General features: G+C 42.1%; 1 protein-coding gene across 8 annotated transcripts in view; it reads left to right on the top strand.

Moving 5' to 3' along the window:
* Positions 1-286: 286 nt before the first annotated feature.
* Positions 287-25,260, top strand: part of PRLR (prolactin receptor) — a 189,687-nt gene continuing 164,713 nt past the window's right edge. For 2 of the 8 annotated variants that reach the window (XM_086361380.1, XM_086361388.1), the window contains exon 1: positions 287-551. The gene's annotated coding sequence lies outside the window, so the exon portion shown is untranslated. Of the gene's footprint in view, positions 1,222-25,260 lie in introns of all 8 variants that reach the window. The other 6 variants (XM_086361384.1, XM_086361383.1, XM_086361378.1 and 3 more) reach the window with 6 other exon arrangements.

The raw sequence follows: 25,260 nt of genomic DNA, 5'->3' as shown, positions 1-25,260 counted from the left end.
TTTTAAATTATTACTATTATTGTTTTGCCAATCTGTTTTGTGATGCAGTCTCATCGGAAGATCTGTGGTCCCCATCTATCGTGCAAAATCCATCTAAAGGTGAAACCGTTCTTCTTTCTCCACTTCTTTGCTGCATTCCGGCTTCCCCAGCTTCTTCCTTCACCTGGTGAAGCTGGCCGGCTATGGACATTTTGCAGGCTTAAGAAAATCACTGTTTCGCCTCGAGCAAGGAACACAAATGTTGCAACCTTGACTCCTCCTCTCGCAAAGAAAGAGTGAACAAGTGCACTTGCTGGGCTTCTTGTCCCAGAGCCGCCGGGCTGCTGGAGTCCAGGTTGGGACACCCAGACACCAGCCTGCTGGTCTTGGGCTTCTCACCCCCGCCCCCATTCCCGCCCCCGCCCCCTTTCTCTTTAAGTCTAACTCGCTCCTCTCCCTCTTTCTGGAGTCTACCCGCTGTTCCTGAAACAGCTTTACGCACGATGGAGGTCCACATCCTCGTGCAGGAAGTGCTCACGGAGTGAGATGGCAGACCTCGCTCCCCCGGAAAAGTGAGTACCCACCGCGCGCGAAGCCGAGGGCGCGGGGGCGGCGCCAGAGTCGCGGGTTCGAGGCCAAGTGCAGGCAGACGCGCACCGGCGGCTGGGCTTGGGCTGCTCCGGAAGACGCCAGAAACCCGCCGGAGCCGCCGAGCGGGCAGCCTAGGGCAGAGCCGGGACTCTGACAGCACGGAGGTCCCCTCCCAAAGGAACTAAAAAGATTGTATCCGCCACCAGCCTCGCCGCTTTTACGACGGCACACATTAGTCTTTATAAAAAGCATCTTGAGGATGAGTTTCGGCGTGACTGGGGGATTCTCAGAAGATACATTATTCAAGTCAAATTGAAAAGAAAAAAAGAGCGGGGAGGGGAAGGAGCTCAGACAGGTGATGTGCGGACGGCGGGCTTGAGGATTCTCCCAGCATCAGCCGCGGCCGCCTCGGGGTATCCGGCGGAAAGTTGAGCGATCGCAGTGCCGACCCGAAAGGTGTGGCTCCCCGCCCCCTCAGAGACAGTGCGGGTAGTGACAGGTAAGCAGCCTCCTGGCTGTCACCCGTAGCTCAGCCGAAGGGAGGCAGCCTGACCTCAGCGAAGGAATTCCAGCTGGAGAAGCAGCTTCAGGAACCGCTGGAGGAGAGAGGACGAGAGAGCAGAGGAGAGGAGGGGGAAGTTGGGCAAACAGGTAAGGGAGGGTGGGGGGTAGCCAGGGCGCTACCGGAGCCAGGGCTGGAGTTGCAGCTCTTTGGGTGGAGAACATCCTTGTAATGGCCTCTCCCTGTTCTTCGGACGCAGCCCACCTTACCCTAATAACAACCATTTAGAATTTTCGGTAACTGGACTTGAAAATGATTGCAAAACATTATTATGACACTATAGGGATCCGCTTGTTTACATCCATCAAATTGGTTGGTTAAGCTTTCCCACCTGAGTCTCATGCTTCTTGGTCAGTGGAGTGCTGCTCATTCCACCCCTGCTGTGCAAAGTTGGGCAAGACCCTTGGGGTCTGTGGGCCTCGATTTTCTTTGCACATGTTGCACTTTGCATGTGTGTATATGCGTGTGTGCAACATTTAAGGATATATATGTTGTGTGTATATATATGTATGAATATATGTGTGTGTATATATTCTGCCCTAAATGTGTACATATGTGTGTATACATACACACACACATATATATACGCATACATATATATATATTTAGATTACTACTGGTATATGAATGTATTTAAGACTAATGGAGCAAAAGTGCTGCTGAATCATGTAAGAAAGAAACTGATGAAATTGTATATTTTAGTGATTCTTAAAAATTGGTGCTAATTAAGTCCTTTTGAGAATGAGCTGTGAGTCCTCTTCCAAGAGGGGAAAGCATTTTTATGGAATGTTCATAAAGTTTTTCAAGCAGTCCCAGAAGGTTGTGGACATGCCCTGAAGTCTTTGCCTGAGCCCCTAGTGAACATCCCTTGCCTTCCTCTCTAGGGTCTGCATCAACCATCCAGCCAAACCTCTGTGGCAGCTGGGTTGGCTGTGGGAGCCATCTGCAGCCTTCTCTGGGGGTCTGGAGTTAGCCCTGCCAAAGGAGAGAGCCTGGCTTTCATGAGAGAGCTCCCGGGACACTGTTTCCCAGGAGCTTCACTGGTCTCTGCCTTGTGGGAAACCCTCTTCACAAGCTCTTGCAATGGCTTTCCTAAGGGGACCATCCTCAGCCCTGGAGTTTTCAGTCTTACAGACAGCATTGGAGAACACCTGCAGAGGGTCACTGTCTTAAGGAGAGCTCTTCAGGTCCCACGGTTGGATGTCAGACACTGGGACCGAGGTCTGGTTTTGAAATGAAGTGCGGTTTGCTCCCCAGTGCTGTGTAGGAATAGTAACAGTCTCCTTGTGCACCCCTGCACTTTTCCTTTAAGGCACTAGGTTCCCGTGCTTTGGAGGACCTGGGTCTTCCATTGGCAGTGCCAGCAAGGTGTAGCAGAGGACACGGGGAGCTTTCAAGCCCAACAAACCAGGCTTCAAATCTTGGCTCCCTTGCTTCAGGCAAGTCACTGAACTTCGCTGAGTCTCACTTTTCCTCTTGTGCTTTCTTGCACGGTTATTAGGAAAATGAAATGCCTAGTCTATGATAAACTGCTATTACTGATATGAATGTGAGTTTATAAGTCAGTGTTAAATAGTCTCCTACTTTTTTTAGAGCAGTTTACTGTCTTATGGGGCTTATGTCAGCAAAACAATGAGTACAGTCAGTCCTGATCTAGTTATTCTAAAAGATGAATGGTGGGTTCAGAATACAATGTTGGGCTTATTGCTTCACCTTTGTCAAGGAATTTTCTGTGTTGCCAACAAGTGAAATGTGTCCAGACTAGCATGAAGTCTTGACCCTTTCTCTGAGTTCCCTTTTGACCCATAATCTTGAACAGAAAACAGCTAGATCTGTGCCTGTAGCTGCATGAATCTCAGTATAGAAACTGGAGAGGGCTGATGGCTGCATCCATCTCCAGGTACAACACGAACTGTCTCTGTAAAGAGAAATGTCTTCATTTCCATCTTTCACAGCTTGGAATAGATTTAATCAACTCAGCTAGTACCACCCCCCACCCCCTGCAGTCCTGGCCCCTCAGTTGCAAGAAATTGAATGACATAGAAGTAAGGGACAGAAATAGCATAATCTTAAAAAGAAATTGGATTCCCACTAAGTATCCATTCCAAGCATTCTTGAATGCGAAGATGACAGTATTGATACCTACTAGTCACTGAGCCTTCAAGATATACTAAGCACTTCCCTATGTTCCTTCTGTTAATTCTCATGGTAATTCAGTGAATTCTCTCTTCAATTAATTTTCTTACTGCAGGGTACACACTATCAAATAAAACTTTACAGATAAGGAAACTGAGGATTAAGGAAATTTACATGACTTGCCCAGTCTCCATAGCAAGTAAAAGGTAGAACCGAACCAGGACATAAGCCCAGATCTGTCTGATCTTGATACCCACTCTTGTTCCACTAACCCGAGCTGCCAGGCTCCCTGGGGTCAGAAAATTGCATCATGCTAATTGGATGATCCAAACTAGTTCTTTTGAAGGGCAGGAATCACCAAATCCACTGGGTGATTTCAGTGGCATGAACATACACTTTGCGTGTGAACACACCAACAGGCAACAACAGTGAAATCACCTATGGAGAGTGATTTTCCCATCCTTTCCCAAATCCAGCTATAAAGTCAATAGTTACCCACAGCAGGTGAGGCTGGCTCTAGGCCACTGATTTCCTGAGCAATTTGTTTATGTCGGAAAGAGCTCTGAAATTCTTATTTTTTGTTACCTTTAGAATCAGGACACCTTGCCATTTGCCTCCCTGTGTTAAACATTCATTCATTTCATGAATACTTGCTGAGCTCTGAATATAACAGACAAGACCTTGGCCCTTGTGAAGCTTCTATGCCACAGAGATGTATAAGAGGCAGGTGAACACAGATATATATCAGATCATTTCAGACATTGATAAATGTTTTGTTATTGTTGGTCATTTGCTAAGTCGTGTCCTACTCTTTGTGACCCCATGGACTGCAGCACACCAGGACACAGGCTTCCCTGTCCTTCACTGTCTCTCGGAGTTTTTTGAAACTCATGTCCATTGAGTCAGTGATGCCATCCAGCTGTCTCATCCTCTGTCATTCCTTCTCTTATTGCCCTCACTCTTTCCCAGCATCAGAGTCTTTTTCAATGAGTCGGCTTTTCACATCAGGTGGCCTAAGTATTGGAGCTTCCGCTTCAGCATCAGTCCTTCCAGTGAATATTCAAGACTGATTTCCTTTAGGATTGACTGCTTTGATCTCCTTGCTGCCCAAAGGACTCTCAAGAGTCTTCTCCAGCACCACAATTAGAAAGCATCAATTCTTCTGCGTGCAGCCTTCTTTATGATCCAACTCTCATATCTGTACATACACATCAGAAAGAAAGTAAAGAGAAGCTGGGGGCCTAGAGGGTAACAGGGCTTGGGGGCAACTTTAAGACAACAGAGAAGATCTCCATAAGAAGGTCACCCTTAAACTTAAATCTGCATAATAAGAAGAAACCAGCCCCATGAAAATCTGGGGAAAGGATTGCCTTAGCAGAAGAAATCTCAAGGCAAAGTTCTGAAAATGAATACATAAAGCAGTATGGCCCCAGATGCAATAAGATGGTCCCTAAGGTATTAAGTTGAGGTTTACAAAGGGGAAATCATTGTTTGAATGCCTAGTCTAGCTTGTTCTGTGTACTTTATACCTATCTTATTTTTTAATCTTCTCAGCAATCTGTTGAGTTAGCTTTTCTGTCTTGATTTGATAGTTAAAGAAACCAAGACTTGCAGAGGGTAACGAACCAAGGTTATTAAGCTGGTATTTGAATCCCACAGTCTGTTCCGCACCAAAATCCAAAACTTTTTGCTAGCACAGCATGTGGCCTTTGAGATCATCTCTTCTAGGGGATAGTGAAAGAGCTAGCAGCAAGAAATATCCAACGTTTATTAGGTAGCTCAGTGCTGGCAGTGATTTCTGTCTGATGTCCCAATTTCCAGTTAGCGTGTCTAAACCTGCACTGCAGAGTGTGGTAGCACTCGCCCCATGTGGCTACTGAGCACTAGAAATGTGCAAATTGAGGTGTACCGTAGTGTAAAGTATACCCCAGATTTCAAAGACCTAGTACCGAAAAATACATATCTATCTCTTGAATTTTTATACTGACTGTATGTTAGAATGATAGTATTTTAGACTTAGTGGTTTAGCTGAAGTACATTATTAAAATTAATTCTGTTTCTTTTTAAATTTGTTTTCATGTGTTCAGCAGAAAATTTAAAATCACATATGTGACTTGAATTGTATTTCTTTCAAATAGCACTTCTGTAGACCAATTAGTTGACAGGGATAGAGTAGGGAATTGTTCCTCCTTCTTCTTAATAACTTTTCCTGTATTCTTGGCTTAGACTCCTTCTCAGGTGTGTCTCCTAATTCAGTTACTCAGTGAAGCAGTAAATAAGAAAAAAGGGGTCGCTCTGTGTCTTCCTCCACCCTCATTTTTCTGCTGAATGGGTGATCATTCAAAGCCCACTACATCATGCCATTATATGAAATAGACTCAGTGGTTACTTTCATCACCAGGACCCATTCCCTCACCCAGACAAACCTCAAGCTTTCAAGCATCCTTATCACCAAAGGGTTATTTTAAACTCAGGTATGCTTTCACCATAAAATCATTTCCTAGGACAGTGTCTTTGACATTCTGGGACTTTGTAAAATCAGCCTAGGAGACAGCCAGTGTTTTGTGCCTGCATGCAAAAATCATGAAATGAATCATCTTATTGTGGTGATAAATGTTTTCCCTTCTCTGTCCTTTTGCTTGTAACAACTTGAATAAGATGCAGTCCAAGGTTCCAGAAGGGCTGTTTCAAGGACATCACAGAAGGCCATTTTGGCTTCTGTTGTCCACTAGCTAACGTGGTTTTTGACAATGTCAATGAAATACAAATACAATTGGTTTGATATATGCCAAAGGGAAGGACATTCAGATTCTGGTGGTGTTAGAGGAAGTCTCTGGCCTGGAATATCACAGACCTGCATTTGAGTTTGTCTATGGGTTTGTGTGTTACCCTTACCCTCCTTCCCTCAAAAATCCTCTAGAAAAGGTCAGTGTTGGTGAGACAATGCCACATAACAGGCTAATGGAGAAATATTCTAGAAAATGGTTGGCCACGGACTGTAGTAGACATTTGCCTACAGTGAAGAGTTTCTTTTCTGTAGTTTTAAAAGGATATACAGACGGACCTGAGAAATATTGTTGGTTCAGTTCCGGACTATTGCAATAAAGCAAATACTGCAATAAAATGAGTCACAAATTTTTTGGTTTTCTAGTCCATATAAAAGTGAATTACCCTACACTATAGTCCACTAAGTATGCAGTAGCATCATAGGGCTTCCCTGGTGGCTCAGAGGTAGAGAATCCCCCTGCAATGCAGGAGATGCAGGTTTGACCCCTGAGTCAGGAAGATCCCCTGGAGAAGGAAATGACTACCCACTCCAGTATTCTTGCCTGGGAAATCCTATGGACGGAGGAGCCTGGTGCGCTACATTCCCTAGCATCACAAAAAGGGTCAGGCACAACTTATTGACTAAACAACAACAAAGCATTATATCTAAAACACAATGTATGTATCTTAATTTGAAAAATACTTTATTGTTAAAAAATGCTAACTACCAGCTGACAACACGGTTTGTAAAAAAGAAAGAAAGAAAAAACCAAACTACCTGCAAAATACAATGAAGTGAAAAGCAATAAGATGAGGTGTGCCTGTACCAGATGCTCTTTGAGATATACAAATAACATTTGTTCATTTCCACTCAAAATCTCCATCTTCCAGGGAAATGTCAGTAAGAAGCTGACAGGAATGAATTTTAGTGTATCTACCTGAACAGTAATACCTATTCTTCAACATCTTCTAAGCCAAGAAGTCTGTGCCAGAGTCCATGGGAAAAATTAAAAAAAAAAAAAATCTTAAACAAGGTCCTTGCTCTGGAGGAGCATATTATCTACCAGGGAAGATGGGCACAAACATAAAACACCAAGAGCAGTGTAAGATGACATCCTCTAAGTGTTCCATGAAACAGACAGTTAGAGTTGGGAATTCCAGAGGGCATTATGCCCATAGCCCTAAAGTACATTGACAATACAGGGTAAGAGATGGGCATTGAGGGACTTCCCTGGCAGTCCAGTGGTTGACTTTGTCTTCCAATGCAAGGAATACCAGTTCTATCCCTGGTCTGGGAACTAAGATCCCACATGCCTTGGGACCAAAAAAAAAAACAAAAAACCAAAACTTAGAACAGAAGCAGTATTGCAACAAATTCAATAGTTTAAAACTGGTCTACATTTAAAAAAAAATCTTAAAAAAGAAAAAGAGATGCCACTGAAGGATGTAAGGCCAGGCTATTACTTCAGTTCCTCAGTCGTGTTTGACTCTTTACAACCCATGGGCTGCATGCAGCACGCCAGGCTTCCCTGTCCATCACCAGCTCCCAGAGCTTGTTCAAACTTATGCCCATCGACTTAGTGCTGCCATCCAACCATCTCGTTCTCTGTCATCCCCTTCTCCTTTAGCCTTCAATCTTTCCCAGCATCAGGGTCTTTTCTAATGAGTCAGTTCTTTGCATCAAGTGACCAAAGTACTGGAGCTTCAGCTTTAGCTTCAGTCCTTCCAATGAATGTTCAGGACTGATTTCCTTTAGGATTGACTGGTTTGATCTCCTTGCAGTTCAAGAGATTTTCAAGAGTCTTCTCCAACACCACAGTTCAAAAGCATCAGTTCTTTGGTGCTTAGCTCTTGATGGTCCAACTCTCACATCCATACATGACTACTGGGAAAACCATAGCTTTGACTAGACAGAACTTTGTTTGCAAAGTAATGTCTCTGCTTTTTAATATGCTGTCTAGGTTGGTCATAGCTTTTCTTCCAAGGAGCAAGCGTCTTTTAATTTCATGGCTGCAGTCACCATATGCAGTAATTTTAGAAACCAAGAAAATAAGGTCTCTCACTATTTCCATTGTTTCCCCATCTATTTGCAAAGAAGTGATGGGACCAGATGCCATGCTCTTCATTTTTGAATGTTGAGTTTTAAGTCAGCTTTTTCACTCTCCTCTTTCACTTTCATCAAGAGGCTCTTTAGTTCCTCTTAACTTTCTGCCATAAGAATGATGTCATCTTCATATCTTAGGTTATTGATATTTCTCCCGGCAATCTTGATTCCCGTTTGTGCTTCATCCAGCCCAACATTTAACATGATGTACTCTGCATAAAAGTTAAATAAGCAGGGTGACAATATATAGCCTTGACCTATTCCTTTGCCAATTTTGAAATTATTATGTCCAGTTCTAACTGTTGCTTCTTGACCTGCATACAGATTTCTCAGGAGGCAGTTCAGCTGGTCTGGTATTCCCATCTCTTAAAGAATTTTCCAGTTTGTGTGATCCACACAGTCAAAAGCTTTAGCATAGTCAATGAAGCAGAAGTAGATTTTTTTTGGAGCTCTCTTTCTTTTTTGATTATCCAGTGGATGTTGGCAATTTGATCCCTGGTTCCTCTGCCTTTTCTAATTCCAGCTTGAACATCTGGAAGTTCTCGGTTCATGTACTGTTGAAGCCTTGCTTGGAGAATTTTGAGCATTACTTTGCTAGAATGTGTGATGAATGCAACTGTGTGGTAGTTTGAACATTCTTTGGCATTGCCTTTCTTTGGGATTGGAATGAAAACTGACCTTTTCCAGTCCTGTGGCCACTGCTGAGTTTTCCAAATTAGTTGACATATTGAGTGCTGCACTTTCCCAGGCTGAGTTGTAGACCAATGGAAACAGGCACGGGCGTGGGGGTGGGAGCTGGAGAGGAAGGCATTCCGAGTAAAGATGCATATGCAGTTGGCCTGCATACGGAAATGTGCACGGAGTATTTGGCAGTATGAAAAAGAACATGGAGAACAACTAGGGGCGCTTTTAAAAATTACTGATGCCCCCACCTTGTTCTGGACTTTTCATTGAAGAATGGGGCCATGGTGCCAGTGCTGTTGTTGTTCTTTGTTGTTTGTGATTCCCCAGAACATTCTAATGTGAAGTCAGAGTTAAAAGTCATTGAGTAAACACACCGAGTCTTTGTCTTATCATCATGGGCAATAAAATTAAAAGGGTAATGTTTTCAAGAGAAAGAAATGGACAGTTAAGGGGCATGGTCTTTATTGTGTAGAAGGTTTATGGACATGGATATTTCTGCTCAGTTGCTTTCTTCACAATTGCTGTCTGTAATCATTCTGTTGACTTGGATGTTGTGGCTAAAAAGTGTAGCCAGCTTCCCATCCCTGTACGCTGTGTGCTTTGGGGGTGCCCTGTAGTCAACCCTGGTATAGGGTAAGTATAGGGTGCTGGGTGTCTCATGGCTCTTTGTGTCCACCAGGCTTTGTGTGATCATTGCAGAGGGCTTCATTGTCTAAGGGCTTCATACCATTAGTGCCATAGTAGCTATTTTATAACAGTCTGTAACCTTGCCTCACCTTTCCAACTTTACAAATTAGGAAATGGAGTTTAATTACTGGCCTTGGGCCTTGAGGCTTACTGGTGATAGAATGAAATTAGGATTCTCAGCCACTGAATTCCTCATATTTATTTGGCTCTTAAAGCACATGGTGCCCCATCTCCTGTTGCTGTTACAATATTCTGTACCTAGCCCTGTTACCACTTGCATGAATGAATTAGTGTTACAGATCAATCAGTAAAAGGTGACTAGATTGCCCGAACTGGCAACACTGTGATTTTAAGTGTCAGCAGCTCGGAGGCAGCAGGGGTGGTCCCAGGAGCCCCGTCCCTAGCATCTTGGAGTTCAAGTAAAAGCGTGGCCATGCATACTTACAGCTTATGCACTCCTACCTGTGGGAAGTAAAGACTCCTTAGTCTCAGAGCTTTCAAGCTGTTCTGATTTCTCTTCTCTGAAGCTTCTGTTCGCTTAAAAGATAATGGTTTTTGTTACACGTCTAAAAAAAAAGAAGAAGAAGAAAGCTGAGCAATTTTTACAGCTGCATTTTTAAAGAATTCCTTGTTATGTCTCAAGAATGTCTGGGTTTATTGCCAGTGGTGAAGCTGGGAGGTCTTTATGAAGGGTAATAGAAAAAGGCTAGAGTCGTAGCACTACAGCTTCTTTAGGATATGAGGACAGGTCAGTATTGTGCCATTCCAAAATGGTTCTTTCCTTTTTCTCTGTTTTGAAATCCATTACTTATTAAAAAACAATTTCTAGTATCTTTAACTATAGGAAAAAGCAAGCCTCTAAAACAGTGGTCCTCAACACTGACTGTACATGAAAATCACCTTAGGAGCTTTAAAAAATACAGCTGCCCAGGCCCTATCCATAAACCTATTAATCAAGATTCTGGGTGAGGAGGCTCCATATCACATTTATTTACAATTCTCCAGTTGATCTTCACTAAAATGGACTTTACTTCTCAGAGAAAGTACAAATCTTCATGATTTATTTCTGTTTCTTCTTCTAGGTGTTCTTTCTTGTTCTAGGTGTCATGGACCCCAGAGAACCATCCGAATCATATTTTCATTGGGTAGCAACTCCATCAGTCTAGCATAAAATTGAGGTTTCTACCTATGTATGAACTAACTCCATCTTCAGAGTGACCCTGTATAAACTCATGACTAAAATTTCTTGTATGTACAATTTGGAAATCAAGTTGCCAGAGGCTTGATAATCATGAGATTGGAAGATAAAGGTTAAGCCTTCCTGCCATCCATGTATTAAATTTCCCACTTGCTATGTTGATCTTTAGTCAGCCAACCCTTGCTTTCCTGTCTCAGCCATTTTAAAGCCAATTAACTCCGTTCCTGTCCACACCCTTATTAAAAATATAATTATAGCAGTGTTCTCTGTCATTGGGTAGACTTTATGAGGTGAATTGGCCAAGAACTAACTAGGTTGTGTAAAACTCTCTCAGGCTCAGGAGATCATTTGGGTTGCAGAGGCTACCAGCAAGAGGCTGGGCTAGGAGAGCCATGAATGTGGGTTTGGAAAGAACCAATTGCAAGTCATACCAAATTGAGAAGAACTTAGAGTATGGAAAAGGATTCTAAGATCAGTCTGAGAATAATTATCCAGGGTCCAGTTAAATCTAAGATGGCAGCCCTTCTCAAAAAGTTGTATAAATACCAAAAAGTAACCAAGATTTTGTATTAGATTTGGCAGGGATTGAAAGGATGGGCCACTCTACTTTTCTTGAGTGCTGAGATGGCAGGATTAGGAGATAAGAAGTTGCCAAGGAGATAGCAAGGAGAAGGATGAACAAAGGCCTGCTGTTGTCCAAGCATTGTGGGCACTGACAATTGTTATTCACTCAACTAATATTTATGTAGCGTCTGTTTTGTGCCAAGGACCCTTCGAGGAGCTGGAGTTGAAGAGATGGTGTTCTTGTTCATGTGGAGTTTACATTGCAGTGAGAGCAAACAGATATCCATACTAAGAATAATACTAAGATAAATAAAATCAGTTAGTTGGTGCTATGAAGAAAAATGAAGTGAGATAAAGTGGTCAGACTGACGAGGGCTGCTTTCAATAGGCTTACAAGAGTCACTGTCTCTGAAGAGGTGACATTTGAGCTAGCATGTGTAAAGAGAAACCCACACAGAGATCAGGGGAAAAAAAAAAACTGGCAGAGGGATCAGCAAAAGCTCTGAGTTGAAAAAGGTTTTGCATATTCTGAAAATAGAAAGACCAATGTGCCTGGACACTTAGGAAGGAAGGAGTGGAGTCAAATAGGAAAATAGCCCAAAGAGTCTGAGGTCATGAGTGGAATTAGGGTTAATGCTCTAAGGGAATCACTGGGAGTGTTTAAGTAAGGATGTAATGTGCATTTTAGAGCTCTCCTGGCTCCTGTGTACAGAGTGGATTGTAGACTGAGAGCAGAGGGAAAGATGGGAGGTTGACCAGGAGTTTGGCAAGAGGAGACTATAAGTCAGCTGAGGGGTAGCAGTGGGGAGAAGAATTCTTAGATTCAGGAGTGAATGTGAAGGGAGGGCCAGCAAGGCTTCTAGATGCATAAGGGCAATGACAGTGAGGCCAGACCTTGTCCTGTCTAAGATCATTGCCCCTCCCCTATCTTGACTTGGGCCACTGATTTTGAACCAAAGTGGAAAAACATCTAGCGTTATTTGAAAACTTTGGGGATTTTGACCCTGACTTGTTTACAAAGGGAGAAAAACAAATTCCTGTCCAAGGAGAAATCTGTTTGTTGTTTTTTACCTACTAATGATAAAAACTTCATCCTTTCTCATAAGATTCTTCTGATGAGGTGTTTTGTTTTTGTTGTTGTTGTCTTTTCTTTTTTTAATTGATTTTTATTAGAGTTGGTTTACAGTGTTGTATTAGGATCTACTGTATAGCAAAATGAATCAGCTATACATATACATGTATCCCCTCCCTTTTGGACTTCCTTCCCATTCAGGTCACTACAGTACATTAAGTAGAATTCCCTGTGCTATACAATATATACTCGTTAGTTACCTGTTTTATACATAGTATCAGTAGTGTATATGCGTCAATTCTAATCTCCCAATTGCTCCCACCCCTCCCTTTTTCCCCCTTGGTAGTTGATGTTTCTGATTACTCTGCTTTTCATAAGTGATAGAAATGTGACATTCACATTGCTAGTTTATTTTGACACTTGGGCTGTATTAACTAAGCTCTTCATGCTGCCAGACAGTTATACATGGCCTTTGGCAGTTGGTCAATTTCTCCATATAAATGCTAACATTATAATAGCAAACATTTACTGAGCACTTACTGTATGCCAAGGCATTAAGAATTTTACATGTTTTAATTGCTTTGTTCCTCCCAGCCATTGATTAGTGAGCATCTTTATTATTATCATTTTATGAAAGAAGAAATTGAGGCAAAAAAAGAGTAAGTCATTTGTCAAGATCACATAGCTGATAACGGAGAAGGCAATGGCAACCCACTCCAGTACTCTTGCCTGGAAACTCCCATGAATGGAGGAGCCTGCTAGGCTGCAGTCCATGGGGTTGCTAAGAGTTGGACATGACTGAGAAACTTCACTTTCACCTTTCACTTTCATGCATTGGAGAAGGAAATGGCAACCCACTCCAGTGTTCTTGCCTGGAGAATCCCAAGGACGGGGGAGCCTGGTGGGCTGTCATCTATGGGGTTGCACAGAGTCAGACATGACTGAAGTGACTTAGCAGCAGCAGCAGCATAGCTGATAAAATTAGCAAAGCCAGGTTTTGAAGAGTCTGGTTGCCGAGCTTGGTTGTACCACTTTCCATGGATCTCCTTTTCACTCTTTCCTGTATCACTGAAGCTGAGACTTCAAAATTAAATTTATTTTTCCTGCAAAAAAAAAAAAAAAATCAACCCTGAATATTCACTGGAGGGACTGAGGCTAAAGCTGAAGCTCCAATACTTTGTCCACCTGATATGAAGAGTCGACTTGTTGAAAAAGACCCCGATTCTGGGTAAGATTGAGGGCAAGAGAAGAAGGGGGTGACAGAGGATGAGTCAGTTGGTTGGCATCACAGATGCAACGGACGTGAGTTTGAGCAAATTCCAGGAGATAGGGAAGAGCAGGGAAGCCTAACGTGCTGCCTTTTATGGTGTCTCAAAGTCATGACATGGCTTGACTATTGAACAACTCATGCAAAAACCTCAAGGTACCACTAGGAGGCACTTCAACTGAGCAAGGCTTTCAGGAGAGGGACTGCTGGGGAAATGGCATAATTCTGCAGCTGGATGATCCAGCATCCTCCAGGAGGGTCTCGCATCTGAACCTCCTGCCATCTGCCAAGGTGAAAGGATAAATCCACACCTAAGGAGCTGACTGGACAAAGGTGTCAACACCAGAGGACGTTCAAGGAAATGCTCCCTCTTCTCACCCTGTCTTCTGCCCACTTTGCTTAGTTCCTGTAGTGGTACCCACCTACCTGTCCCCTCACAAAGGTTGGAAAATACTAGAGTTACTCAAAAAGCTGTGCAGAAAATTGTTCTCCAGAGTCATCTGAGACTGGCCTTCAGAAACTAATCAAGAAATAGTCCTTAATTTAGTTATCACATTTTTGCTTTAAACATTTTTGCTTTGCTAAAAAAAAGTCTCCCCAGAGTTGTATTATTAGAAGTGGAACGAGTCTGGGCAGCAGAGTAGATTATTCTGTCTTCTGCACCTTCTACTACATAACTGCTCCAGAAAAGTCTTCTCACAAATGACTTCCAATAATCAGTGTGAAAACAACAGATCTTCACCTCTTCCTCGTGGAGGTAATGACGATGAATTTAACAGAATGGAAGTTTATACAAAGAAATTAATTACTGTTTCTTTAATTCCATTAATGAATTCTCTAGCAATGACGATAAAGGCAGTAACTGTGGTGATTCATCTTCTGTGCTATAAGTTTTAACTTGTTATATGTTTTAATTAACAGAAGGCACTTTTTCTCTTTTGCTCCAATCGTCATAGGGTAATTTTCTGTGAAGAGTGGTGTGCGTTCATAGGAATTGTTGAATTTATCTAATCACAGCATGTATGCTCATTAAACTGATTTTCAATAAAAGTGTTATGTTTAAATGTTATACATGACAGATGTTTCCTATGGTTATTAACTCCCAAATTCAAAACTACAAAGGAAACAAATATAGTTACAGTTGTAGTAGACTATCATCTTATTGAAGTTAGGAGGATTGCTGCTAAGCTGCTAAGTCACTTCAGTCGTGTCCGACTCTGTGTGACCCCATAGATGGCAGCCCACGAGGCTCCCCCTTCCCTGGGATTCTCCAGGCAAGAACACTGGAGTGGGTTGCCATTGCCTTCTCCAATGCATGAAAGTGAAAAATGAAGTCACTCAGATGTGTCCAACTCTTAGCAACCCCATGGACTGCAGCCCACCAGGCTCCTCCGTCCATGGGATTTCCCAGGCAAGAGTACTGGAGTGGGGTGCCATTGCCTTCTCCAGGAGGATTGCTATGGAACATCAGTTCATTAAAGAAAGCTTGAAAGCCATTTCAGGTCTTTGAATATCCCTCAAACAGAATCTTACAGTTTAATTTTAAAAAATATATCTTTAAATCAATAAGGTAAACTCCTCCCTTGATGGATGGTTTGGATTAAATATTCAGTAGAAAGTGAGAGTGATATGTATCAAATGTAGATACACCCTAAAACCCTCAAATAGATCAGAATCTTACAAACAGTTTAATTTAAAAAATATATATCTTTAAATTAATAAGGTAAATTCCTCTCTTGATGGATGGTTTGGATTAAATATTCAGTAGAAAGTGAGAGTGATATGTATCAAATGTAGGTACACCCTACAACCAAGACATTCAAAGATCAGAGCAATGCAGTGGGAACTATGTGATCACAGGGGTGACGCCATTGCTTCACTCAGAGTTTGACCAGAAGAGTTTAATTTCTCTTTAGCAAACCTTTCTGATTTTACTTTTCAGAGGACATCACTGAAACCATAGCATTGTTCATATCTATGACTTTAAAATTTTTATTTATTTTTGTACATGCTTTAAAATTCAAAATATGACAGAATCGTCAGTGAAAAATAGACTATTTCTCTATCTCCTATCCCAGCCATCCATTGCCCCCAAAGGCAATCACTTTTACTAGATTATTATAAAAAATATCCTGTACCTTTACAAAGAGACACTATGTATATATATATATATATGGGTTCGATGTTTTTTCTTAGTTGTTTCCCACCTGAGATGCTAGACTCTGAGAAGTCAGAACTTGTACTGTATTATTGACCTCCCGATTCTTCCAGCATTGATTTCTTATTGGGCCTGCAGCTTCCTATCTCAGCTTAAATTTTTTTACTAGAGGATGACAGCAGTAGTTTCAGAGGAGGTCTCATCTGCTAATTTTTTGTCCCCCTCCCACTCTATGGTCTGCTTTCCTCTGTCAAACACCTTCCTCCTCTGAACTGGATGTTCCTAAGAGTGTGTTAAAGAACTTGGTCAACAGTTCAGGCTCCCATAGTTCAGGAAATGAACACTCCCAGCATGGGCATTTTAATAGTAGCATTGGCATTTTAATAGCAATGGTTGAACCCAACATCCCCAGGGGTGGAAACCACTAACAACTAGGTGAGGGAAACATATTTGGGGCAGATGAAGACCTCCAGTCACATATAACTTCCTCTGCTGCTGACACGTAATATTACAATTATGAGAAGGCTAGTTGGTATCCACCTGAGTTAAAAGTAAGCCCTCATTTTCCTAGATTCCACATGTATGCCTTAATAAGCGATATTTGTTTTTCTCTTTCTGACTTGCTTCACTCTGCTTGACAGACTCTAGGTCCACCCACATCTCTACACATGACCTAATTTCTTTCCTTTTTATGGCTGAGTACTATTCCATTGTGTGTGTGTATAATATATATGTATATATAGATAAATGCATATATATGTATATATAGATAAATACATATATATATGTATCAGATCAGATCAGTCGCTCAGTTGTGTCCAACTCTTTGCGACCGCATGAATCGCAGCATGCCAGGCTTATATGCAGGCTTCCCCAGGGGCTCAGACAGTAAAGAATCTGCCTGCAGTGCAGGACACCTGGATTCAATCCCTGGGTCAGGACCCTGGAGAAGGAAATGGCAACCCACTCCAGTATTCTTGCCTGAAAAATTCTATGGACAGAGGAGCCTAGCAGGCTACAATCCATGGGGTGGCTGAGTTAAACACGACTGAGCAACTAACACTTTCACTTTCAATATTCCATGTGTGTGTATATACACACACACACACACACACACACATATATGTGGAATCTAGATAAATAATACAGATAAACTTATTTGCAGGGCAGAAATAGAGACACAGACATGTAGACAAGAGTGGGAAGGGGAGGATGGGACAAATTGAGAGATTAGGATTGATATATATATACACTACCATGTGTAAAATAGATAGCTAGTAGGAAACTTCTGTATAGCACAGAAAGCTCAACTTATTGCTCTGTGATGGCCTAGAGGAGTGGGATGAGGCAGGGACAGGGGGGAGGAAGGCTCAAGAGGGAGGGGATCAGTTCAGTTCAGTTCAGTCGCTCAGTCATGTCCAACTCTTTGTGACCCCATGAATCGCAGCACGCCAGGCCTCCCTGTCCATCACCAACTCCCAGAGTTCACCCAGACTCACGTCCATCGAGTCAGTGATGCCATCCAGCCATCTCATCCTCTGTCGTCCCCTTCTCCTCCTGCCCCCAATTCCTCCCAGCATCAGAGTCTTTTCCAATGAGTCAACTCTTCACACGAGGTGGCCAAAGTACTGGAGTTTCAGCTTTAGTATCATTCCTTCCAAAGAAATCCCAGGGCTGATCTCCTTTAGAATGGACTGGTTGGATCTCCTTGCAGTCCAAGGGACTCTCAAAAGAGTCTTGGGATATATGTATACAAATAGCTGATTCACTTTGTTGTACAGCAGAAACTAACACAGCACTGTAAAGCAATTATCCTGCAATTAAAAAAAGCGAATGTACAGCTATGAAAAAAAAGTAAGTCTTAAGTGCCAGAGCCCTTACTCTTAATACATCAATGAACTTGGGCCTTTTAAGAACCCGGAACTTGCCCTTTTGGTTAGTCTGGTGTGTGTCTTGCCAATGAGAGCATTCACTGGAATCAGACAGACTCAGCACAGATTTCAACTCTGCCTCTTCAAGGGCAAGGCTTCACCTTACTTTCTCATCTGTGAGGTGAGGAGAGTAAAACGTACATCCCGGGGCTGCTGGGAGAATAAGACAAGGTCGAGTGTGTAAAACTTCCTTGGCAGCAAGGAAGCGCTCAGTTCACAGGAGCTAGTGTCACCTTCCTCAAAGACTTCATGGCTTACTGGGAGACCAAGAGACGCACAGTCCAGGAGGCAAAATTCCAAGGACATGGAGGGAGTGTTAAGTGTGAGCTTAGTATGAATTCGGAAGCCTGTAAGGTCCTCAGAAATCCTCCTGTGAGCCACTCAGTTCAGCCATTCCCCTTCCTTCTTGTTCTAGCAGATCGACTTCTGGTTGGTAACCCTTACAAAGAAGTTACCTTCTCTGAATACAGAAGTAGCATATTCCTTCTCTCTGCTGAATCTTCTTCAAGGCTGTGCCTTGGAGCTGGTGTGTGACTCGTGGAAAGATTGCTTAACTTTTTTGAGCCTGTGTCCTTACTTGTAAAAACATGAAAATGAAGTTAATGCCTTTATTCCAGGATTATTTTGAGGATGGCATAAGATAATGGGTTAGAAGCACCTCATCTATAGTTTGCCTTCAAAATAAGGTCATTTTTGGAGTGGGTCATTCCCTACTCCCGACCCCATGGATGTGGTTGATTAACATTGCATCACATGTGGAGGGAAAGTTCTGGAATGGTAACAAACAGTTTGTTGATTTGGTGCTGTGTACACCCAACCACAAATGGCACACTTTCAAGGCCATTGTTTTTGCCAAATATTTAACCAGGGAGCTAGGTTATGATGGAACCCAGATCTGATAAGCATTTAGGAAAACTTCTCAAGAGAGATGAAACTAGAAGATTAGCTGAATATACTGTCTCCATTTGCCCTACATTTGATGCCACAGGCAAATCAGAGCTGGTTGGGCACTGTGCAATTCTGAGAAACAGGCAGAAGGCAGAAGTACCTGTTCTTCCTCTGAAAGGCAAATTTTGGAAAAGCTCAGAAATATATCAGCACCACTGGCAAGCACAATGAGGGAGGCAGCAAAAACTCCTATTGCGTATTGCTGGGGAAAGCACTGCTGCCCACTGATGCTGGAGAACCTGTCAGACTGGACAAAGCCCTGGATGGTCAAGGGCTGGGCTCTGCAAGATCTGGGCCCTAGGCACCGAGCATTAAACATCAGCCTAACAAAGCAGGCCCATTTCCATTTGTAAGCGATGAAATGACGTGGGGTTGGTGACTCATTGACACACCTGGAGGGCCAAACAATTACAAAAGCAAAGTGCTTGGCTTCTCTCGGCCACCTGGAGGAGGCCTCAGACTTGGATGGCTGTGTGTGTGCCAGCAGGAACTGTCAGGTTTAGATGCTTATTATTATTTGCTGTTTAACTTTGGTTCTTTCCATGTATTTCAAATTTCATTTTTTAAAATGTTGTGTATTTGTTTATTCTTGGCTGTGCTGGGTCTTCACTGCTGTGGGTGGGCTTTCTCTGGTTGTGGCCTGTGGGGAGACCCTTTGTTGTGGTGTGAGGGCTTCTCTTATGGTGGCTTCTCTTATTACAGACCACAGGCTCTAGGGCGTGCGGGCTTCAGTAGTTCTGGCACATGGGTCAGTAGTTGTGGTTCCCGGGCTCTGGAGCACAGGCTCAATAGTCGTGGCACACGAGCGTAGTGGCTACGGGGCATATGGGATCCTCCCACATCAGGGATTGAACCCCTGTCCCCTGCATTGGCAGGCAGATTCCTATTCACTGCTCCACCAAGGAAGTCCTATTTCTAATTTCTTAAACATAATTGTAATTAGTGGTATAAAAAGGAAACATTCACTTGTGAACAAGGTGTGTAGTGAGAATTCAATAGCAAAAAATTTGTAAGAGACTAAAACAGATGTGGAAACTGCATAACGTGGGCTCCAAATATCCTGTATTAAGTTGTTAAGGTGAGCATCAACAATGTACATGGGGAATACTTTGAAATCTCGGGCATGATCAAAATGTAATAATTTAAAGGTTGTGGATTCCTTTTAAAACAGAAACACATGTAGCTTAGTGAAATCTTCAACAGGAGCATAAGCAATGTTTATGGTCTCTCACCAGAGTCATCAGGAGACTGTGTTATGTAAGAACTTGACAAATACATGTTCAAGGGTAAAACAGCTTTCCCTACAGTGGTAATGAAGGCCTGCTTTACCAAGTGGCCAGTGATTGTGACCTTCTTACTGCTACTTCTCTGGAAACAGATAATGAATTTCAGATAGGACATGATTATTGACAATGCTGCTGGTAGCTCAGATTATCGGAGCAGCTAGGGCATTAAACAGTGGCAAAGCATTAAGCCTCTCTGGGAATCTTTCTTCTGTGTAGGTAGATGGCTGCGATCAAGACTTCCCTTTTTGTGGTTTATTTTGCCTAGCAAATGGCAAACTTCCAGTGGGAGTGGGAGAATGACACTGATTATTATGGATGACAGGTTGAAAATGAAATAATGAATCTCATACTTGGACTGGATAACTGAATCAGAGCCTTGTACTTGAAGAGCTTAACCATGGTATCTCAAAATTTAGATCTAATTATTGACTGATGAATCTTTCTTCCCCTCTGTTTTGATAGAAATTTTAAATTCTCTAAGGGATTCAAAGTTTTAGACAATAAAAAAGATCTAATATCATGTATGAAACAAGATGCCAGTCCAGGTTCGATGCACGATACTGGATGCTTGGGGCTAGTGCACTGGGACGACCCAGAGGGATGGTATGGGGAGGGAGGAGGGAGGAGGGTTCAGGATGGGGAACACATGTATACCTGTGGTGGATTCATTTTGATGTTTGGCAAAACTAATACAATTATTTAAAGTTTAAAAATAAATTTTTAAAAAATGCAAACTAAAAAAAAATAAATAAAAAGGATCTTAATCATGCCAACTCCAAAAATAGCAACTCCCTGCCTTCTGATTGATACCAGTTTGTCAAGTATGAATTAGATTCAACTGTGAACCCCACCTTTATCAGTGGTCTCTGTATTCTAAGCACTGTTATCAGAAAAGGGATACATAAATGGAAATCTGTCCCAGAATGTATTTCATTATGCATAGTGGGAACAAAAGAGCCAGAACTATAGAATCATTTTCCTAGGTTGTTCTCATGTAAACATTTTGGTGCAAAAGAACTACTGGGATTACCAAAGTTATGTCCTAATGCATGTATACAAATTGATTTCATACCAGGGAACTTCACTGGGAAAAAAAGGAAGCCACTATTCTGAAGACTATGAGTTTTGGTTTTTTGTGGGTAAGATGCTGCTAATGTATTTGGTGTATAGGAAAGTACAATATTTTTATCTAAAAATCAGAAGCCCTAATATTAGTTCCAGCTAATTTATGACATTACTTAATACTTCTGAGCTTTGTTTTCCCAAAGTTCCATGATTCTTTGTAGATGAGGAGCCCAGAATTGAGAAACATCGAATACAGGGAGATATAGTCAGAAACCCATTTTCTCACCATATTCCTCAAATCCAGAAAGCCTCTTTAACTTCATTACCAAACCCCCAAAGATGTGATGATTAAATGACTGGTAAATATGCATTTTTCAGACTCTTCATATGATTGTCAGTAATTTCTGCCCTAGCTAATATTCTGCACCTACCAGAGGGTGTTATCTATAAGATCTTTTCATCCTGCTTAATGTGGGCCTCAGATATGAAGAATATTAGCATGCTGCTAGTATGTCCTAGAGTGGAATCAGCAAACTTTTTTTCTGTACAAGTACAGGGTGTCCGTATTTTAGAATTTGCAAGTCACACACTGTCAGTCACAATTATTCAACTCTTGTTTTTATCACACAAAAACAGCCATAGCCAATACACGAATGAATGTGTGACATTGTTCCAACAAACCTTCATCACCAAAAATAGTCAATGAGTCAGATTTAGCCCATGGACTATATTTGGCTAACCCTTGATCTATAGTCTTTTAATGCCACAGTATCCATCCTCTGTCTTAACATAGGCTAGGCTAAGTCGCTTCAGTCATGTCTAACTCTTTGCAACCCTATAGTCCATAGCCCGCCAGGCTCCTCCGTCCACAGAGTTCTCCAGTCAAAAACACTGGAGTGGGTTGCCATGCCCTCCTCCAGGGGATCTTCCCAACCCAGGTATTGAACCCAAATCTCTTATGTCTCCTGCATTGGCTGGAGGGTTCTTTACCACTAACACCACCTGGGAAGCCCTAACATAGATTTAATTTATCCATTTAATTTATCCTAAATTCTGTTTATCCTAGTCATATTGTAGTCCATGTTATATAAGACTTTCTGAACCTGTTGTCATGCTGCTACCATGCTGTACTTAGTCATGTCTGACTCTTTGCTACCCTATGGACTGTAGCCCACCAGGCTTCTCTGTCCATGAAATTCTCCAGGCAAGAATACTGGAGTGGGTTGCTATTTTCTCCTTTAAAGGATCTTCCTAACCCAGAGATTGAACTTGTGTTTCCTGTGTCTCCCACATTGCAGGTGGATTCTTTACCACTGAGCCACCTTGGAAGCCCTATATATTGTCATACCACGTAGGAATTCATCTAAAACATTGATTTGATCTATTAATATTTAGACATTATGCTATTACATCATGAATTTGTTGTCCTGTCCTATGGAAATTTATTTTACCTTTTGTTTATCAATATTTGTAGTCAACAATAAACACATCTTGAAGTAAAGAGTATTTTCAGTTAACTATCTGTTGGATAATATAGCAAATCCTTTGCTCATCCCTAAGCTTTTTCTGACACAAAGGGATTTTACATAATTACAGAATTGGGAAAAAGTCTATTTATCCTATCGCTTCCTTGCTATTACCCATGTCCTGTGATAGCTTTTATCTTCGCAGACTGAGTAGTTCTGATCTTCATGATATTTCCTTAGATAACCACCCCCTCCCTTGGCTCCTCAATCATTTTATGCCTCCATCATTGAGTCTCTTTGGGTTTTGTGAATCCTTCAAGTTTAGTGACTAGACTGGAACACAGTGTTCCAGGTTGGTCACATCAGCTCTTCCCTAATGATGCCCAGCTGTACCTTTTGACTGCAGCAAGCAATAAACAAAGAAGTGTGAGAGTAGGGAAGAAATTGAGAAAGCCCAGAGGATTTGGGGAAGAGCAAAAGGGACTACATGAAAGGAAATCGTTGCCTCTTGCAAAACACTCTGAACTGGCTACTAAAAGCATTCCATAATTCCTTAAGTCGTCACTGTGATCACAGTTAAGCTTTCTGGAGTGTTGAAAAGAGTAACAACAAAACCAGCATCCTGCTTTGCCTAGAAGTGTTCCTGTTGTAATTTAGAGTGAAGAGCTCTGGTGAGAATCTGTCCCTCTTGGATACTAATCATGCAGTTTTCACAAACCCACACTTCTGATGTGGGATGAGAAAATCTGGGATCTCCCTTAGCACCATGAAATGAGTTCTTTTGCCCAGACAGGACTACACTGCTAATCTGGAAAGTTCTGCCTTGGCATTGAATTCTCACCTCTACCCTCCTGATCCAGTGGCGGACATTAACCTGAATTTAGCAAGATCAACTGTAGAGGGACTGTGTCATCTCTCAAAGTCCTGTGGAAATGTTCAGGTTAAAATCGATCATAATCAGCATTGGAAGTGATCCTACAAACATTTATCAAGCCCCTTAAAAACTGTGCTAGATGCCAGAGAAATCATAGTGAACATAATAGTCTCTGCTCGTATGGAGCTTATGACAAGGAAGCAGATATCAAACAAATTCCTGAGCACTTGTGAGTATGGTAAGGACAGGAAAGGAGGGGACTTATACTCTTTAAGAGAGCAACCCTGAGAAAGTGATGATTCACCTAAAATCAAAATGGGAAGAAAGAGCTTCATCAGTAAAAGGAACCACACCTGCGAAGGTGTAAGTGAGAGCATACCAAATGTGGGGGGTACAGAAAAACACCACGTGACTAAACCAAGATGAAACAAAATAGGAGGGAAAAAAGAGAGAAGCCAGACCATGCAGAATCTCAAGGAGCAATAGGAAGTCTTTGGGGTGTTTGAAGAAAAGGCATAGCATGACCCAATAGGTATTTTGGGGTAGGGAGAGAGAAATTAGGGTAGGGAGAGAGAAATTAGGAATTTGTGATTAACAAATACATACTGCTAGTAGTAGTAGTAACAGTGTTCGTCACTCAGTCGTGTCCAACTCTTTGCAACCCTATAGACTGTAGCCTGCCAGGCTCCTCTGTCCATGGAATTCTCCAGGCAAGAATACTGGAATGGGTTGCCATGCCCTTCTCCAGGGGATCTTCCCAACCCAGGGATCGAACCTGAGTCTCCTGCATTCATTACCGTGTGAGCCACCAGGGAAGCCCCAACAGACACACACCACTATATATAAAATAGAGAAACAACAAAGACCTACGTATAGTACAGGGAACTATATTCAGTATCTTGTAATAACCTATAATGGAAAAGAATCTGAGAAAGAATACACACACACACACACACACACACACACACACATACATGTATATATATATATATATATATAACTGAATCACTTTTCTATACACCTGAAACATTGTAAATCAACCATATTTCAATTTAAAATAATTTTAAAATAAAAATAAACTTAAAAAATAAGAGAAATAGCAAGAACCATGCAGGCTACTCTGTGGAGACTTTTGTGGGAGGCAAGAGTAAATACCTGTGAACTTACTCAAAAGTTCAGGCAATTGGTAAGATACTGGCTTGCCTAGTATGATTTTTAAATAATAGACTGGCAGGTGGCCCAAGCCTGGGTACAGTCACACAGTTAAGAGGTTTTCCTTTGGGAAGAGGTGCAAATGACTGTTGTACCACTCAGCTTGATTGACACCCTCCATGAGTGTTAATTCTTCAGGATTGCAGGCATGATGTAATTTTTCTTAATGTCTTCTTGGGATTTCCATCTCTGTGAATTGTTTCCAGCAATAAACCAACTGGCTTACCCCTCAAGTCTGGTCAATTCTGAACTATGGATGTTAAGTACCCTGTTAATGTTTGAGGGTTTGTTTATTTTTTATTGACCTGCCTCTCAGCACTCATTTTGCCCAAGGATAAGCTCTTTTCTCCATCAGTGGATTCTAAGAAAGTTTAATTTTATTTGGTAGTTCAGCTGGCAAAGAATCTACTTGCAATGCAGAAGACCCTGGGTTGACTCCTGGGCCAGGAAGATCCCCTGCAGAAGGGATAGGCGACCCACTCCAGTATTCTTGCCTAGAGAATCCCAGGGACAGAGGAGCCTGATGGGATACAGTCCATGGGGTCCCAAAGAGTCGGACACGACTGAGCGACTAAGCACACACAGCACAAGGCGATAGAGAGTAATTTTGCATGAGAATATGAAAACTGTTCTCATACTATAGAGTGAGTTCCTGAAGTTGGTAAAGGGTTAGAAACAGGGATTTTTATATAGGCTTAAAATTTTTTACC

The sequence above is a fragment of the Bos grunniens genome, chromosome 20 (genome assembly GCF_055505025.1).
Source record: "Bos grunniens cultivar Pamir isolate PY7600 chromosome 20, Bosgru_T2T1.0, whole genome shotgun sequence".
NCBI classification, from domain to species: domain Eukaryota; kingdom Metazoa; phylum Chordata; class Mammalia; order Artiodactyla; family Bovidae; genus Bos; species Bos grunniens.
Note: the sequence above shows the minus strand (reverse complement) of the source record. Positions and strands in the feature narration are given on the sequence as shown.